The sequence below is a fragment of the Gorilla gorilla genome, chromosome X, assembly GCF_029281585.2.
Source record: "Gorilla gorilla gorilla isolate KB3781 chromosome X, NHGRI_mGorGor1-v2.1_pri, whole genome shotgun sequence".
In the NCBI taxonomy this organism is placed as follows: Eukaryota; Metazoa; Chordata; class Mammalia; order Primates; family Hominidae; genus Gorilla; species Gorilla gorilla.
This window is the reverse complement of record NC_073247.2, coordinates 33,957,949-33,977,864: the sequence shown is the minus strand read 5'-3', so window position 1 is coordinate 33,977,864 and position 19,916 is coordinate 33,957,949. Positions and strand designations below refer to the sequence as shown.

Genomic DNA, 19,916 nt, shown 5'->3' with positions numbered 1-19,916 from the left:
TTAAATTTTTTTGTTGGTCTATCAGGTCTATTCCCTTGGGAATCCAAACTGAGAAAATAAAGTAATTGGCATCAGGAACTGAGACTGAAAGAATGTATATAGAGAGCTGGGTACCTCAGTTGGAAATGCAGAAATCATCTGCCTTCTGTATTGATCTCACTGGGAGCTGCAGACCAGAGCTGTTCCTATTCAGCCATCTTGCCAGCCACCCCATTGGTTCTCTTTCTCTGGAGAAACTTGACTAACACATACATTTTACCTGGTATTCACACTATCGTCTCTGTAATTCAACATAGTATCATAACTCTGCAATGATAGCCAACTTAGATGTTAGGTGTGAAAGTCTTGTCTCACAAATATATTAACAACAAACATTTTTGTGCTCTTTTATAGGTATAAACTGGTCACAGCATCTAGCTCAACATTAAGAGAACATGTGTGTGTGTGTGTGTGTGTGTGTGTGTGTGTGTGTATGGGGGAGAGAGAGAGGAATACACATGAGAGCTACAGAATATGTTTATCATTCAAGAAACTTGAGTAACTGCATAACTTTGACTTTAAAATTTAGGTTAAAACTTGATAACTTTCATATCCTGTTTAGTGACGTTAAAAGAATAAATGGTTAGTGTGAAAGTAATCTTTAGTCCCATTACAATGATTTGTTTTAAATCAGATTTTAATTTATTTTGAAATTTCAAATAACATTAGAAAAGGGCATGAGATATTTATGCTTGGTAAAAAGGGAAATCATTTGGAAAAAAGAACTGAGAAATACTACTCCATGTCATTTACCTAAATTTGTATTTCTGGTAATAAGACAGGAGGAAAAATGGCCCAAGTATCCCTTCAGCTTCATTCAAACATGGGCCCCTGAGGTGCCTGCCAATTGACTCAAAAGGGCATTTATCCCAAGGAGAACATGCCACCTGCCACTTTTCAATCAGCAGCACTTCCGCCAGAACCAAGCAAGTGCTCAAATCTCCCCAAGGGATTTCTATTTTTTTGACTCAGCATGTAAGCAGGCTGACTGATTCTGGTGTCTCATCCATTTTAGAAGCTTCTTATAACAGCAATACCAAAAACCTTATAGACAGTTTAATTGCTCACCGTCAGTCTTATACAGCTGCTCTGGGCACATTTTCCTCTTCTCCTCATTAAAACAAATACAGAATGGTTGTCTGACTTAGTGCCTGTTTTGCCTTCTGTCTCTGCTATCCTATTGGGAGACAGTTCTCTCCCTTCATATGTGCTTCTATATGCCTCCTTTGAGGAAATACTGTTGTAACACTTCTTGGAAAAGCCCACCTGAGATGCATTTAGCACTGTTTCCATACGGAGCCTTTCTACTGTGGGTATCCTAATGTAAATAAGGAGAAATATTTACATAGTCCAGAGGTATGTTCAAACTTCTCCTGGCCTTTAAATTTGGCCAAACAAAAACCATGGAGAGCAACTGCTTATTTTTAAAGAATGGATTAATCCAGTTATATCTAGTGTTTTCCCATGAGTTGGTTTCAGTTGAGGCATTTCCTTTCTTTTCAATCATTTTATTTCTCTTTTTTATTATTAATGTTGGAGGCCTTGTAAGAGAAATATAAGCTGTGTTAGGGAACTGATGAAAGCATATTTCCTAAAAATATGAGCAGCAGTCATGGAGGCCTCTGAAGACAGTGCCAAGTTCTAACTGGGCTCCACAGGTTGTGAGAAACAGGAAATCACATAAGAAGCCTTGTGAAGTGGAGTTTGTTGTGAGGATACACAGGCACTGGTACTGGAAAAACATTAGAAGCCAAGAAAAATCTAGGGATTGGCTGTTATCTCCTCTCACACAGGCTACATGATCTCTTGCTTATGGTTTCTCTGTAGCTCTCAGAGTATCTGCTTCCTTAAAATCTAGCCTGCCATGAGGCCTCCTGGCTGCTGATTATAAATCATGAGACCTCTCTATATACATTCCTTTAGTCACAGTTCCTGATGCCAATTGCTTTATTTTCTCAGTTTGGATTCCCAAGGGAATAGACCTGATAGACGAACAAAAAATTTTTAAGCCAAGCCACAGGTCAGGTACATAGTCCATGGTTCCATCAACTATGTTCAAGGAGACAGAATCACCATTCTATGTTGAATCATAGAGACGATGGTGTGAATACCAGGTAAAAAGTATATGTTAGTCAAGGTTCTCCAGAGAAAGAGAACCGATGGGGTGGCCGGCAAGATGGCTGAATAGGAACAACTCCTGTCTGCAGCTCCCAGTGAGATCAACGCAGAAAGCAAGTGATTTCTGCATTTCCAACTGAGGTACCCGGCTCATCTCAGTGGGACTGATTAGATAGTGGGTGCAGCCCAAGGAGGGTGAGCCGAAGCAGGGTGGGGCATTTCTCCAAAGAAGACATACAGACGACTAACAGGTGTATAAAAACATGCTTAATGTCACCAATGATTAGGGAAATGTAAATCGAAACCACAATGAGATAGCACCTCATACTTGTTAGAATGGCTGTTATCAAAAACACAAAAGACCAAGTGTGATCAGGTTGTGGGGAAATTGGAACACATGTACACTGTTAGTAGGAATGCAAAATGGTGCAGCCTCTATGGAAAATAGTATGAAGTTTCCTCATAATATTAGAAAAGAGAACTATTATATGATCTAGCCATCTCACTTCTGAGTATTTTACCAAAAGTATTGAAATCAGGATCTTGAAGAGATATTAGCACTCCCATATTCACTGCAGCACTATTCACAATTGGCCAAAATGGAAACAACCTAAATGTTTGTTTATGATTGGGTAAAAAAAGTGGTATATACATATACATTGGAGTATTATTTAGCCTTAAGAAAGGAAATCTTCCAATATGCAACAACATGGATGGAACTTGAGGACATTATGCTAAATGAAATAAGCCATTCATAGTAAGATAATTACTACATTATTCCACTTATATGAAGTATCTAAAATTGTCAAACTCATAGGAAGCAGAGAATAGAATGGTGCTTGCCAGGGGTTGAGGGAAGAGGAAATGGAGTTGCTAAATCATCAGGTAAAGAGTTTCAAGATGAATAAGTTCTGGAGATCTGCTGTATGGCGTTGTGCTTGTTTTGTATGTACTTAAAAATCTGTTAAGAGGGTAGATCTTATATTAAGTGTTCTTACTGCAGTAAAATTTTAAAAGAAAAGAAAAAAAGAGTAGAAATTAGATAAGGAGAGGAGAGTGAATTAGGGTTTTCTATCTTGTAGGATCCTATGTTTTTTTCAGAGAATGCCCTGACCCTGAAGATGCTATACTGAATAGCTCCTAATTCCAGTGTTAAGCCTTCAAAACTTTATTGTAAAACTGTCTCTTCAATGTCCATTAGTAATGTTGAGAACTCACAGTAGGACACTTGATTGTTTTGGAAAGGCCAATATATAGCCAATGAGATACTTGAAAGAATGTGAAGAGACTGATTACAAAGTTTATATACGATAAGCATTGCTCCAAAGAGGAAACAATTCTCTAGGAAAAAATGATAGCTAGTCTATGGCTGAACTTCATTAAGTAGTCTAGGTTGACCTTGGGCAGCCATGTTGAATTCCAGTTTGTTTGTTTGTTTGTTTGTTTATTTATTTTGTGGGCAACCTATACAGCATACCTTCTAAGCTGGCTTGTATTATCTTTGTCTAACTGAGACATTAAGTCCTTCATATGATGGATAGACATTGTAGAAAACATCTCAGATAGGTTTTCATGTATAATCAATCTAATATGCCAAGAAAAAGCAACAAGCTGTCTCAATTCAGTAGTCAAAACTTGGTGAGAAGCCAGCCGGTTTTAAGGACTACTTTAGAATGAGTTTTTATCAAGAAATATAATAGAACAAGAAAAGAAAGAATTATTACCAAGACTAAAGCCTGGCATACAGCACAAGCTTCTTTTTACTGTGCCTGTAAGTCCCTTTGCCTTGTTTTTATTTTCTTCCTTTGGTCTGCACTCAGAGCCAAGTCTAGGGTGTTTTGAAAGCTCACAATGCGCCCAGAGGCTCTTTTTTTTCTGGAAATGGTGCAGTAGTAGCCACTTAATATTGTTTCCCTCTATTGTTATTCTCTTTTGAGCTGAGTCAAGTGTCCTACAGGCTGTTTGGGCTCCATTTCATCCTCCACTGCTTTGTGGGTGTATCATTTAACCTCTTTTCAGTTTAAGGGGTTCTAAACTTGAGGGAATAAAAGCCTTTAGATGTTTTAGATGTTTCTTTTCTATTTTCAATCGCCTTCAACATGATTTTGGCTACAAACTTTAAACTCGGAATCCTTAAAAACCTTTTTGTGACTCGTAAGCAGCAGGGTAAAATTTATTTTTCTTGGCATGACCAATGGGTCTTTAGTATGTAACACTAGCATATATTTTATAATCCTGTGTCGGGGATAACTTGTCTAAATAGGATATATACTTCCACACCACCAGATCTTTGCTCACACCAGAATCTCTGCCCTAAAAACCCTTTCCTCACTACTCCTACTCAGCCTTCAAGATCCAACTCAATATGTCACTTCTTCTATAACTTTAACTTGTACCCCACCCAAGATTAATTTCTTCATAACAACTATTTCATTCAGTATGGGCTAGGTTATACTGCAGTAGCAAATGGCTTCTGTATTAGTCAGGGTTCTCCAGAGAGACAGAACTCATAAGATATAAGTATATATGAAAGGGAGTTTACTAGGGAGAACTGGCTCACATGATCACAAGGTGTCTACAAGCTGTCTACAAGCTGTCTACAGCTGGGGAAGAGGGAGGCCAGTAGTGGCTCAGTCAGAATCCAAAAGCCTCAATAGCAGGGAACCCAACAGTGCAGATTTTGGTCTGTGGCCAAAGGCCTGAGAGCCCCCGGTAAACCACTGGTGCAAGTCCAACAGCCCAAAGGCTGAAGACCCTGGATTCTGATGTCCAAGGGCAGAAGGAAGCATCCAGCACGGGAGGAAGATGAAAGTCAGGAGACTCAGCAAGCTAGCTTATCCCACCTTCTTCTGCCTGCTTTGTTCTAGCCGTGCTGGCAGCCGAATGGAGGGTGCCACCCACATTGATGGTGGGTCTTCCTCTCCCAGTCCACTGACTCAAATGTCAGTCTCTTCTGGCAACACCCTCACAGACATGCCCAGAAACAATATTTTACCAGCTATGTAGGCATCCTTCAATTCAGTCAAGTTAACACCTAATATTAACCGTCACAGCTTCAAAATCTCAGAGACTTAAGTTTATTTCTCATGTATGTTACATATCCATTTCAGGTCTGCTGTGTCTTTCCTCTGAATCATTTTTACTCTTGGGCCCAGGCTTGCAGAGCAGGCTTTGTTTGAGATGCTGCTGATCAATGGGCATAGGGAAAATAAAATATAGTGGAACCAAGCAATGGCTCTTTGCTCAGAATGTTGCATGTCAGTTCTGCTCATATTTCATTGGCTACAATAAATCATATGTCATTAGTCAACAGGATGAGGAAGTATAATACATGCTTAGAGAGGAACAGCTGATATTTTGAATGTTAATACTATCAGCCCAACAATTCCCAACAACACTTTGCTTATGTCACCACTGTATTTGTTATATACTGTTATTGTTTATATATCTTGTCCGTTTGGGCTATGAATTCCTTAAAGTTAGGGAATGCATTTTATTCATTTATATCTACAGTTCATACTGCATCATCAAAGTACATAAGAAATACTTGATAATTATACTTGATAATTATTTGTCCACCAATTGGATAGATAAATGAATAAATATTTTTGGCTTGAATTCAGTTGGAACGTTTGCAAAACAAAATCCTACTCTATTTAAAGGTGTTCAGTATCTCGGGAAAATGTATGTTGGTGAAATATCCTTATGGTATCTTTTGGACCTCATGCTTGAATCATTTTTCACAAAATAAAAAATCTTTGGAAGCCAGTTGACATCATCATTAGTCACTGGAGATCATCCATTTGACCTCGTAAAAACACAGGCATGCCACATTTCTCATAAGGTCTTTAAGTTAGTGGAACATCCAGCAGTAAGAATACATTCTTGTCCTTTCCTTTCAGAGATGACACAGATGATGATTTACCCTTCTCCTCTTTGGATGTGGAGGAGTGATCTTGTACATAAGTGAACCTTGGAGTATTAAATCAAATTTGTCCTTAGGACAGGGCTAACCTCTCACAAGTGACCATATAAAAGATGTTGCTTTAAGTGGCTCCAAGAAGTTTTCCCTGCTCCCAAATGACTTTGTCTATAGTCTGTCAGGGCCCCAAATTTCCCCATTAGAGCTACTACCATGTTTTAATTCAGTGTGTGCTAGTTCTACTTTGCTTCTGCTCCTTTCTCTATGCCTCTCTTTAGAGGCAGCAGTTGTAGCTTGGCACTTTTTTCCCATTGTCAAGAGCAGGCATTTTTGTGTTTTTATAATTTAACTTGGATTGAGAAATGTAATTTATGTGACAAATATCTATGAAGTATATTACTGGGTTTTAGACACTATGCCTTCTCTTAATGTGTTCAAAACCTAGATGTGAAGACAGACAAGTAAACTGAAAATTTTTCTATCATAAATTCTATGATAGAAGAATTCCTGGGGTACACAGACATGGGCCATCTGTAAGATGGGGGTGGTCAGGAGAAGATGACATATGACTCTTGAAGGAGAATTGGATGTTAGACAGTATCTAACTGGGCGATAGGTATTTGAGATTGAGGAAACACAATGTATCTCTATGATATGTAGCATGAAGGTGGGGAAGATATGTTGAGCCTTTTGTGATCTGGCTGAGCCTTGGATGATGTTTCTAGCAAATGAGACTGGAGAGGTGAGGAAGGCTAGGTCATGCAAAGCCTTACGTAAGACATTAATGGTGGCTGGGAAGATGGCTGAATAGGAAGAGCTCCGGTCTGCAGCTCCCAGCGAGACCAACGCAGAAGGCGAGTGATTTCTGCATTTCCAACTGAGGTACCTGGCTCATCTCACTGGGGCCGGTTAGACAGTAGGTGCAGCCCACGGAGGGTGAGCCGAAGCAGGGTGGGGCATCGCATCGCCTGGGAAGTGCAAAGGGTTGAGGAACTCCCTCCCCTAGCCAATGGAAGCCGTGAGGGACTGTATCTCGTGGAACGGTGCATTCCAACCCAGATACTATGCTTTTCCCATGGTCTTCACAACCTGCAGACCAGGAGATTCCCTCAGGTGCCTACACTACCAGGGCCATGGGTTTCACGCACAAAACTGGGCGTCTTTTTGGGCAGACACCAAGCTAGCTGCAGGAGTTTTTTTTTTTTTTTTTTCATACCCCAGTGGCGCCTGGAATGTCAGCAAGACAGAGCCATTTACTGCCCTGGAAAGGGTGCTGAAGCCAGGGAGCCAAGTGGTCTAGCTAAGTGGATTCCACCTCCACAGAGCCCAGCAAGCTAAGATCTACTGGCTTGAAATTCTCACTGCCAGCACAGTAGTCTGTAGTCTGTAGTCGACCTGGGATGCTCCAGCTTGGTGAGAGGAGGCATGTCCACCATTAATGAGGCTTGAGTAGGCGGTTTTCCCCTCAGATTGTAAACAAAGCCGCCTGGAAGTTCGAACTGGATGGAGCCCACCACAGCTTGGCAAAGCCACTGTAGCCAGACTGCCTCTCTATATTCCTCCTCTCTGGGCAGGGCATCTCTGAAAGAAAGGCAGCAGCCCCAGTCAGGGGCTTATAGATAAAACTCCCATCTCCCTCGGCAGAGCACCTGTGGGAAGGGGCAGCTGTGGGTGCAGCTTCAGCAGAATTAAACATTCCTGCCTGCCAGCTCTGAAGAGAGCAGTGGATCTCCTAGCACAGCGCTTGAGCTCTACTAAGAGATAGACTGCCTCCTCAAGGGGGTCCCTGAACCCTGTGCCTCCTGACTGGGAGAACCTCCCAGCAGGGGTCAACAAACACCTCACACAGAGCTCTGGCTGGCATGTGGTGGGTGCACCTCTGGAATGTAGCTCCCAGAGGAAGGAACTGGCAGCAATCTGCTGTTCTGCAGCCTCCGCTGGTGATACCCAGGCAAACAGGGTCTGGAGTGGACCTCCAGCAAACTCTAGCAGACCTGCACCAGAGGGGCCTGACTGTTAGAAGGAAAACTAACAAACAGAAAGGAATAGCATCAAAATCAACAAAAAGGATATCCACTCAAAAACCCCTTTCAAAGGTCACCAACATCAAAGACCAAAGGTAGATAAATCCAATAAGATGAGGAAAAACCAAGGCAAAAAGGCTGAAAATTCCAAAAACCTCTTTTCCAAAGGATCACAGCTCCTTACCAGCAAGGGATCAAAACTGGATGGAGAATGAGTTTGACAAATTGACAGAAGTAGGCTTTGGAAGGTGGGTAATAACAAACTCCTCTGAGCTAAAGGAGCATGTTCTAACCCAATGCAAGGAAGCTAAGAACCTTGAAAAAAGATTAGACGAATTACTAACTGGAATAACCAGTTTAGAGAACATAAATGACCTGATGGAGCTGAAAAACACAGCACAAGAACTTCATGAAGTATACACAAGTATCAATAGATGAATCTATCAAGTGGAAGAAAGGATATCAGAGATTGAATATCAACTTAATGAAATAAAGTGTGAAGACAAGATGGGGAGAATGGAACCAAGTTGGAAAGCACTCTTTCAGGATATTATTCGGGAGAACTTCCCCAGTCTAGCAAGACACACCCCCAAGACACACCAACATTTAAATTCAGGAAATACAGAGAACACCACAATGATACTCCTCCAGAAGAGCAACTCCAAGACACATAATGATCAGATTCATCAAAGTTGAAATGAAGGAAAAAATGTTAAGGGCAGGCAGAGAGAAAGGTCGGGTTACCCACAAAGGGAAGCCAATCAGACTAACAGAAGATCTCTGCAGAAACTCTACAAAGCCAGAAGAGAGTGGGGGCCAATATTCAATATTCTGAAAGAAAATAATTTTCAACCCAGAATTTCATATCCAGCCAAACTAAGCTTCATAAGCAAAGGAGAAATAAAATCCTTTACAGACAAGCAAATTCTGAGAGATTTTGTCAACACCAGGCCTGCCTTACAAGAGCTTCTGAAGGAAGCACTAAATCTGGAAAGGAAAAACCAGTACCAGCCACAGCAAAAACATACCAAATTGGAAAGACCATTGACACTATGAAGAAACGCATCAACTAACAGGCAAAATAACCAGCTAACATCATAATGACAGGATCAAATTTACACATAATAACATTAACCTTAAATGTAAATGGGCTAAATGCCCCAATTAAAAGACACAGACTGGCAAATTGAATAAAGAGATAAGACCCTTTCGTGTGCTGTATTCAGGAAACACATCTCATGTGCAAAGACACACATAGGCTCAAAATAAAGGGATGGAGGAATATTTACCAAGTAAATGGAAAGCAAAAAAAAAAAAAAAAAAAGCAGAGGTTGCAATCCTAGTCTCTGATAAAACAGACTTTAAGCCAACACAGATAAAAAAAAAGACAAAGAAGGGTATTACATAATGGTAAAGGGATCAATGCAACAGGAAGAGCTAACTATCCTAAATATATATGCACGCAATACAGGAGCACACAGATTCATACAGCAGGTTATTAAGAGACCTAAAAAGAGACTTAGACTCTCACACAAGAATAGTGGGAGACTTTAACACCCCACTGTCAATATTAGACAGATCGACGAGACAGAAAATTAACAAGGAAATTCAGGACTTGAACTTAGCTCTGGGCCAAGTGGATCTAAGAGACATCTACAGAACTCTCCACCCCAAATCAACAGAATATACTTTCTTTTCAGCACCACATTGCACTTATTCTAAAATTGATCACATAATTGGAAGTAAACACTCCTCAGCAAATGCAGAAGAATGGAAATCGTAATAGTCTCTCAGACCATAGTGCAATCAAATTAGAACTCAGGATTAAGAAACTCACTCAAAACCACACAACTACATGGAAACTGAACAACTTGCTCCTGAATGACTACTGGGTAAAGAATGAAATTAAGGCAGAAATAAAGAAGTTCTTTGAAACCAATGAGAACAAAGACACAACGTACCAGAATCTCTGGGACACAGCTAAAGCAGTTTTAGAGGGAAATCTATAGCACTAAATGCCCACAGGAGAAAGCAGGAAAGATCTAAAATCGGCACCCTAAGATCACAATTAGAAGAACTAGAGAAGGAAGAGCAAACAAATTCAAAAGCTAGCAGAAGACAAGAAATAACTAAGGTCAGAGCAGAACTGATGGAGACAGAGACACAAAAAACCCTTAAAAAAATGAATGAATCTAGGAGCTGGTTTTTTCAAAAGACTAACGAAATAGATAGACGGATAGCCAGACTAATAAAGAAGAAAAGAGAGAAGAATCAAATAGACACAATAAAAAATGATAAAGGGGATATCACCACCGATCCCACAGAAATACAAACTACCATCAGAGAATACTATAAACACCTCTACACAAATAAACTAGAAAATCTAGAAGAAATGGATAAATTCCTCGACACATACACCCTCCCAAGACTAAACCAGGAAGAAGTCGAATCCCTGAAGAGACCAATAACAAGTTCTGAAATTGAGGCAGTGATTAATAGCCTACCAACCAAAAAAAAGCCCAGGACCAGACGGATTTAAAGCTGAATTCTACCAGAGGTACAAAGAGGAGCTGGTACCATTCCTTATGAAACTATTCCAAACAATGGAAAAAGAGGGACACCTTCCTAACTCATTTTATGAGGCCAGCATCATTTTGATATCAAAACCTGGCAGAGACACCACCACCACCACCACCACCACCACAACAAAAAAAAAAACAAAAAAAAAAAAAAAAAGAAAAAAGAAAATTTCAGGCCACTATCCCTGATGAACGTTGATGCAAAAATCCTCAATAAAATCCAGCAGTGCATCAAAAAGCTTATCCACCATGACGAAGTCAGCTTCATCCCTGGGATGTAAGTCTGGTTCAACATATGCAAATCAATAAATGTAATCCATCACATAAACAGAATCAACAAAAACCACATGATTATCTCAATAGATGCAGAAAAGGCCTTTGATAAAATTCAACAACTCTTCATGCTTAAAACTCTCAATAAACTAGGTATTGATGGAACCTATCTCAAAATAACAAGAGCTATTTATGACAAACCCACAGCCAATATCATACTCAATGGGCAAAAACTGGAAGCATTCCCTTTGAAAACTGGCACAAGACAAGGATGCCCTCTTTCACCACTCCTATTCAACAGTATTGGAAGTTTTGGCCAGGGCAATCAGGCAATAGAAAGAAATAAAGGGTATTTAAATAGGAAGAGAGAAAGTCAAATTGTCTCTGTTTGTAGATGACATGATTGTATATTTAGAAAACCACATCATCTCAGCCACAAATCTCCTTAAGCTGATAAGCAACTTCAGCAAAGTCTCGGGATACAAAATCAATGTGCAAAAATCACAAGTATTCCTATACACCAATAATAGACAAACAGAGAGCCAAATCATGAGTGAACTCCCATTCACAATTGTTACAAAAAGAATAAAATACCTAGGAATAAAACTTACAAGGGATGCGAAGGACCTCTTTAAGGAGAACTACAAACCACTTCTCAAGGAAATAAGAGAGGACACAAACAAATGGAAAAACCTTCCATGCTCATGGATAGGAAGAATCAGTATCATGAAAATGGCCACACTGCCAAAAGTAATTTATAGATTCAGTGCTATCCCCATCAAGCTACCATTGACTTTCTTCACAGAATTAGAAAAAAACTGCTTTAAATTTCATATGGAACCAAAAAAGAGCCCATATTGCCAAGGTAATTCTAAACAAAAAGAACAAAGCTGGAGGCATCACGCTACCTGACTTCAAGGTATGCTACAAGGCTACAGTAACCAAAACAGCATGGTACTGGTACCAACACAGATATATAGACCAGTGGAACAGAACAGAAGCCTCGGAAATAATGCCACACATCTACAACCATCTGATCTCTGACAACCCTGGGAAAAACAATCAGGCCATAGGAAATAGAAGAGTCTAGGAAAACTAGGGGGTTTCTCATTCAGATAAATAATTAGATAGTGTAATTGTCCATGCAGATAAGGCAAAGTAGTAGGTTACGTGGCTGAAGAGGAAGAGCGTTAGGGTAGGAAATAATAAGACAGGGTTTTATGTACCCTAGAACTTTAAGTATAATTAAAAAAGGGTTTTAAATATTGGATTTAAGGAACTTATGTGGTACTTACATGGAAATATGGTGATGTCTAGTAGGTAGCTTACTCGATAGTATTGGAGGTCAGGAAATTTGGAGTAGAGATAAGTATTTAGGAGCTATAAGTGCATAGACTTCAATTAAAGTAAATGGAGGAAGGGAGGGAGGAAGGACAAAGAGAAGGAAGGGAATGAAAGAGATTAATGAATGAAAGAGAGAGAGATGAATAAAAACGATCATTAGAGGAAAGAAGAAGGCTATATCAGTCAGAGTTTTAATTCCAAGAAATAGAATTTGATATGAAGCTCTGGCTGATTTACCATAATTTCCAGGAGGCCAGGAGGATTAAGTGTGTAGGTTACATAGCCAAGATAAGTTTCCCAAATTATGCCAGATGGCTAGCTTGCTGCAGAACCCATTGCTGCTAGTATCAAAGACTCTACCAACCATAAACCAATTTTTTTTTTACTAGGATGGATTTAGCAAGGTTCCTGCTTCATTCTGTTACTACTTTCTTTATCAGAAAGGGTTCAGACAGGAAATAGATGGTGGGCTCCAAGTGGCTGTCAAAGAGAGTTTTAAGAAAGGATTATTTTCAAAGGAATAAGAAGAGATGATGAAGCATATAGGAGATAAAAAGAGGGGTAAGTCTTTATCACCCCTAGGTCTGAAGGGGCAAGCAAGCGAGCAATTATAGGAGTCTAACAAGATCAAGTGCTAAAGGAGAGGGGCTGTGGCCTTACATAGAGGAATGCAGCCATCACAGAAAGGAAGAAGTAGGGGAATAGATACCTCAACCTCATTCTCCTTTGGCCTCTGATCTCCTGCCAATGTTTCTTACTGGCCACATGCAATGAGGAGGCAACTGGCAAAGGAGTTCCAGGGGATGTGGTGTCTGAAAGTTAGTTTTCTGGGCACGCAGCAGGGTGGAAAAGGCTGGAAAGTGGATCCAGAAGGGTAAATGGGAATACTCAGCAGAGTTTCCAATTCACACCATGATTGCCAGAGCCCAGATTATGTGATCATGACTTGGCTTCCAGGGACCTTAGGGAAGCAAGCTTCTTACATTTTCAGAATATATACTGTGAAACTGGCTAGGTTCAAATCATAGGGGAGAAAGATTAGCCATAAAAATGCCAAGTGTCTTCTCAATGGTCAAGGATAGAGCCCTGGGAAACACCAACATTCAAGATGGAGGCGTTTAAAAAGCACACTTTGAAAGGCGACTGAAATGGTGTGACTTAAAGAGGAATGAAGGAAAACCAGTGGAGACAAGAGTAACACAAGCAGAATAAGCAGAATTATCAGTGTCAGGGATTCAGAAGTGTTGCCTGAGAAAAGAGTTGTTTCTGTAGGGTGGAAGACATGGAAACTCTATAACCAAAAAGTGAATGAGAGACGATGGGGTGCTGAAAGTGAATGTATATTACTTTTTCTAGAAGCTCGGCTTTTTTTGAGGAAAAGGAGAGAGACAGGATAACTCATTGGGGATCATGAATTTGAGAATTTAAAAAAATGAAAAGGAGACTTGAGTGTTGTTTATATGTGTGGAAAGAGCTTGTGAATAAAGGGGTAATGGAGATACATTAACCACCAGAAAGACACAGTACCTCTCTCTCTCCCTCTTATGTCTATGCTGTATTCTTATACCTACTACCTACCTGCTTTGTTAAAAAGTGAGATTATTCCACTTATGCTATTTATGGTTTGTACTTTTAACTTATTTTCATATCAGGAACTATATCGGTGCCATAATTTTTAACTGTGGTAAAAAATTGACGTAAAATGTACCATTTTAACTCTTTTTAACTGTAAAGTACATTAGGGTTAACTATATGCACATTGTTGTGTGACAGACTTCTGAAATTTCTTCATCTTGAAAACCTGAAACTCTATAGTGTTTGAACTATTCCCTTCACTGCCTCCCCACCCAACCCCTGGCAACCACGAGACTACATTCTATTTCTAAGAGTTTGACAACCTTAGATTCCTTATACAGATGAAATCATGCAGTATTTATCTTCATGTGAATGGTTTATTTCACTCATCATAATGTTCTCAAGGTTCATCCATGTTGTATGTTGCAGGATTTTCTTCTCTTTTAATGATGAATAATATTTCATTTTATGCATATAACACATTTTCTTTATTCAGTCATTTTTCGATGGGCATTGACTCTTTGGCTGTTATAAATAATGCTACATTAAACAATGATGTGCAAATATCTCCTTGAGATCCAGTTTCCAATCCTGTTACGTATATACTCAGACATGGGATTGCTGGATTATATGGTTATTCTATTTTAATTTTTAAAGGGGACTCCATACTGTGTTCCATAGAGCTACACCATTCCCACCAAACACCACACAGGGTTTTAATTTATGTACAACCTTGCCCACACTTGTTTTCTATTTTTTAAATAGCCATCCTAATAATGAGTATAAAATGGTATCTCATTGTGGTCTTGATTTGCTTTTACTTAATGATTAGTGATGTTGAAAATATTTTCATGTGTTTATTGGCCATTTCATTTCTTCTTTGGAGAAATGTCTATACAAGTCCTTTGCTCATTTCTGAATCAAGATATTTATTTTGTTTCATTTTGAGTTGTAGAATTTTTTAGATTTTTTGTTGTTAGTGTATAGAAACACAACTGACTTCTGCATGTTGATTTTATATTCCACAACTTCGCTGAATTTGTTTATTTTAACAAGTTTTTTTTTCTTTTTTTAGACAGAATCCCACTCTGTTGCCCAGGCTGGAGTGCAGTGGCATGATCACAGCTCACTGCAGCCTCAATTGTCCAGGTGCAAGCAGGCCTCTCACCTGAGCCTCATTAGCAGCTGGGTCCACAGATGTATGTCACCATGCCTGTCTAATTTTTAAATTATTTGTAGAGATGAGGCTGTCTATGTTGCCTAGGCTGGTCTTGAACTCCTTGGCTCAAGCAATCCTCCTGCCTCAGCCTCCCAAAGTGCTGGGATTACAGGCATGAGCCACTGTGCCCAGCCTTATTCTAACAGTTTTTTGTGTGTGGAATCTTTAGGGTTTTGTACATACAAGATCATGTCATCTGCAAACAGGTATAATTTTACTTCTTCATTTCCAATGTAATGCCTTTTATTTATTTTTCTTGCTTAATAGCTCTGGCTAGTACATTCAGTACTGTGTTGAATAGATTTGGCCAGAGTAGGCACTCTTGTCTGGTTCCTGATCTTAGAGTAAATTTTTTTTTTTTAATGTTGAGTATGATAGCTGTTGTTGATTTTTTTATATATGACACTTATTATATTGAGGTAATTTCCTTTTATTACTAGTTTATTGAGTGTTTTTATTATGAAAGTGTGTCAAATTTTGTCAAATGCTTTTCTACATCAATGGAGATGATCATGTGCTTTCTGTCCTTCATTCTGTTAATGTGGTGTATCCCAGTTATTGATTTTTATATATAGAATCTTCCTTGGATGTCAGGAATAAATCCCACTTGGTCATGGAATATAATCCTTTTAAAATGCTGCTGAATTTGATTTGGTAGTATTTTGTTGAGGATTATTGAATCAATATTTATCAGCAATATTGCTCTGTTGTTTTCTTTTAGTATCTTTGCCTGGGTTTGATATCAGGATAATTCTGGCCTCATAAAAATAAATTTGGAAATATTCCCTTCAATTTTTGGAATAGTTTGAGAAGGATTGGTGTTAATTCTTTTTTAAATATTTGGCAGAATTCTTCAGTGAAGCCATCTGGTCATGAGTTTCTCTTTGTTGGGAGGTTTTTGATTATGGATTCAATCTGGTTACCAATTATAGGTTTGTTCAGATTTTTAATTTCTTCATATTTAATCTTGGTAGGTATATGTTATTAGGAATCTATGCATTTTTTCTAATTTGTTGGCCTATAATCGTTCAATTGTTTCATAGGAGTCTCTTTTGATGCTTTTTATTTCTGTGGTATCAGTTGCAATGTCTCATCTTTCATTTCTGTTTTTATTGAGTGTTTTTCTTTTGTTCATTAGTCTGTCTCAAAAGTATTTGTTAATTTGTTGATCTTTTCAAAAAGCCAACCCTCAGTTTTATTGATTTGTTCATTGTTTTCTACTTTCTTTTTATTTCTTCTCCAATGTGTCTTATTTCCTTCTTTTAACTTTGATTTTATTTACTTCTTTTTTTTTTTTTTCATTCCTTGAGGTGTAAAGTCAGGTTGTTAATTTGAGATTTTTCTTCTTTTTGTATATAAGCATTTACTATTATAAATTTCCTTCTTAGGACTTCCTTTGCTGCATCCCATAGGTTTTAATATGCATTTTTGTTTTCATTTGTCGTGATATATTTTCTACCTTCCCTTATGTATTGCTCTTTGACTTATTATTTGTTCAGGAGTCTGTTTTTAAATTTTCACGTATTTATGATTTTCCAGTGTTTCTGCTATTGATTTCTAGTTTTATTTCACTGTAATTGGAAAAGATACCTGGTATGATTTCAGTTTTCTTACATTTTTTAAAACTTGTTTTGTGGCCTAATATGTGATTTACCCTGGAGAATGTTCTGTATGCACTTGAGAAGGATGTGTATTCTGCTGTTTTGCTTGGAGTGTTTTGTATAAGTCTTCTAGGTCCAGTTGTTCTGCAGTGTTCAAGTCCTCTGTTTCCTTATTAATCACATTCTTCTCAAGTGCATACAGAGCATTCTCCAGGTTCTCAATTTGTTGCCTAGGCTAGCCTTGAACTCCTGGGCTCAAGCAATCCTCCTGCCTCAGTCTTCCAACATGCTGAGATTATAGGTGTGAGCCACTGTGTGTGGCCTGGGATTTTTTTTCTGAATTTTTTTTTTTTTTGAGGTGGAGTCTCACTGTCACCCAGCCTGGAGTGCAGTGGCATGATCTCAGCTCACTGCAATCTCTGCCTCCCAGGTTCAAGTGATTCTCTTGTCTCAGCCTCCTGAGTAGCTGGGGCTATAGGCGCATGCCACCATGCCTGAGTCATTTTTGTATTTTTAGAAGAGACAGGTTTCACCATTTTGGCCAGGCTGCTCTGGAACTCCTGACCTCAAGTGATCCTCCTGCCTCAGCCTCCCAAAGTGCTGGGATTACAGGCGTGAGCCACTGCACCTGGCCATTTTTCTGAATATTTTTGATCCACAATTGGTTGAATCCATGGATGCAGAACCCATGGATGTGGAGGGCTGGCTGTATTTACTTTTACCAGAGAGCTTTATATTTCTGTATAGTTTTGTGTTGGTACTTAGCTTCCTTTTGTTTCAATGTGAAAGACTCTCTTTAGCATTTCTTGTAAGGCAGATACAGTGATGATGAAGTCTATCAGATTTTGTTTATATGTAAAGGTCTTTATTTTTCTGTCATTTTCCAAGGACATTTGTGGGATGTAGTGTTCCTGGTTGGCAGAATTTTTTTTCACTTTGAATACATAATCTCACTCCTTTCTGGCCTAGGTTTCTCCTGAGCAACCTGCTGATAATCTTATGGGAGCTCTCTTGTACTTGATGAGTTGTTTCTCTTGCTGCTTTCAAGATTCTCTCTTTGACTTTTGACAGTGATTATAATGTCTCTCACTGTGGATCTCTTTAGTTTCATCCTAGGTGGAACTCTTTGAGCTTTTAGAATTTTCTGTCTAGATTTGTGAAGTTTTCAGCCATTTTCTTTCTTAGATTTGGGAAGTTTTCAGCCATTATTTCTCCAAATAATCTCACGGCTCCTTTTTCTCTTGATCTTCTCCTTCTGAGATGCCCATATTTCATAAATTGATCCTTTGTATGGTGTCCCATAAGTCCCTTAGAACTTCTTCCCTTTTCTTCAAGTTTTTTGTTCCTTTGATGTGATAATTTCAAATGAGTGTTTTCAAGTTTACTGATTTCTTTTTTCTGCTTGATCTAGTCTGCTGAAGTCCTCTAGCAAATTTTTCAATTCAGTTATTGTATTTTTTAGCTCCAGAATTTCAGCTTGATTCTTTTAAAGAGTTTCTATCTCTATTGATATTCTCATTTTGCTCATGCCTCATTTTTCTAATTTTTGTTAGTTTTCTGTGTTGGCTTGGATTTCACTGAGCTTTTAAAGACAATTATTTTGCATTTTTAGTCTAGAAATTCATAGATCTCTATTTCTTTATGATCAGTTTCTGGAGATTTACTTTGGTTCTTTAATTGGGCAATGTTTTCCTGTTTCTTCCCATGCCTTGTATTTTTTTTTTCCTGTAATTTTGGCATTTGAAAAAACAACCACCTCTCCCAGTCTTTATGGACTGGCTTTATACAGGGAAAGACCTTCACCAATAAACCAGGCTAGAGATACTGGGGGCCTTTCAACCCTCTTCTGGCTATACATTTTCTCTGGGCTTGTGCATATAATTTCATAATTAAAGAGGTTTGCTTATTTCTTTTTCAGGAGCTTGTTTTCTCTTGCTTTTTCTCGTATCTGTCTGAAGTGCTGCAGGTTCTTTGGCACTGCAACAAGCTGCCAAGGTCACTTTTGTTCTCTGCAACCCAAGGAAATTTGCCATTAACCCATCAATGATTTAGTTCAGGTGAGGCAAACCAATCCTTTTCTGGAAGCCCCCTGAAAGGCTAGAATGGTAGACATATTAGGTGGTATAAAATAACAGTGGTTTTTGCCATGGAAAGTAATGGCACCAACCTAATATATTCCATTCTTTTTTCCTTTCAAGAGAGAAGCTATGATTTCGTCATTTTCTCCTAATCATGCCAAGCTGTGCTGACTTAGGGGAGGGGCTATCATAGGTAAATACAATGGCTTTTCTGACCTGTTTCAATGTGACTGTTCTTGGCTTTGTGCTTTCCTGTGGTACTGTAACTTCTTAACTTGTCCTGGAGTTCTCATAAGGCTTTTTGGACTATATACTGTTAAGTCAGTGTCTCCTTGGAGGAATAAAGCCTGGGGCTTCCTATTCTGCCATCTTACTAAGGTCATTCCAGATACCATAATTTTTAAACTGGAATTCCACTCTAATGAATCCACCATGATTTGCTTTACCAAACCCCTATTGTTGGAGATTTAGGTTGTTTTTAGTTACTCCTTATTTTAATCAGTTGTGGTAAATAATGTTTTAAAATTTATTAATGTTTATAAATTTATAAATTATATGAGACAACCGGAGATATTAAAATACAAAATAGTTTTGTGCTTTTGAAAAGGGAAATATAATCAATTCTGATAAATACTTTAAAAATTTCAGGGTAGAATATTGATCAATTAGGTGATTTTTATTATAATGCTTTTAAAAGGAAGGATTTAGCATTTATTTAAAAAGAAGAATGCCCTAGTTTTATTCCTTTGCAGAGACTATTGCTAGATTAGAAGAATAGAAAAACACTATAAACATGATACATCTTGATATTAGTAGAGCATCTGAAAATCGCTCTCATGACACTGCTATGGGCAGGTGAGACATGGGAGTGGTCATTGCACCTTTAAGTATAATTCACAGCTGGTTGATCAAAGAGCCTTGGTTAATGTATTGATGTTGATCTGGAGAATAGTGTGGTACTTAACAAAATATCAGCATATTTATCAGCTTTTTAGATGATACATAACTGGCAGAGACCAGAGATAATGAAATCAATATTAAAAATGTCCTTGATGGGCATAAATATTAATTTAAAACTAAAAGGTTCCAATTAATCATGGATAAATGTACATGCCTATATTTTAGCTTATGCAAAATCAAGTGC

At 38.5% G+C, this 19,916-nt stretch overlaps 1 long non-coding RNA gene across 1 annotated transcript in view; it reads left to right on the top strand.

Annotated features, from left to right (window-relative positions):
- The window catches only part of LOC129530073 (uncharacterized), a 199,087-nt gene extending 179,915 nt beyond the window's left edge, over window positions 1-19,172 (top strand). The window contains exon 3 of the long non-coding RNA XR_008675604.1: window positions 18,893-19,172. This is a non-coding gene — a long non-coding RNA (uncharacterized lncRNA). The remainder of the gene's footprint in view (window positions 1-18,892) is intronic.
- The last annotated feature ends 744 nt before the right edge of the window (window positions 19,173-19,916 follow it).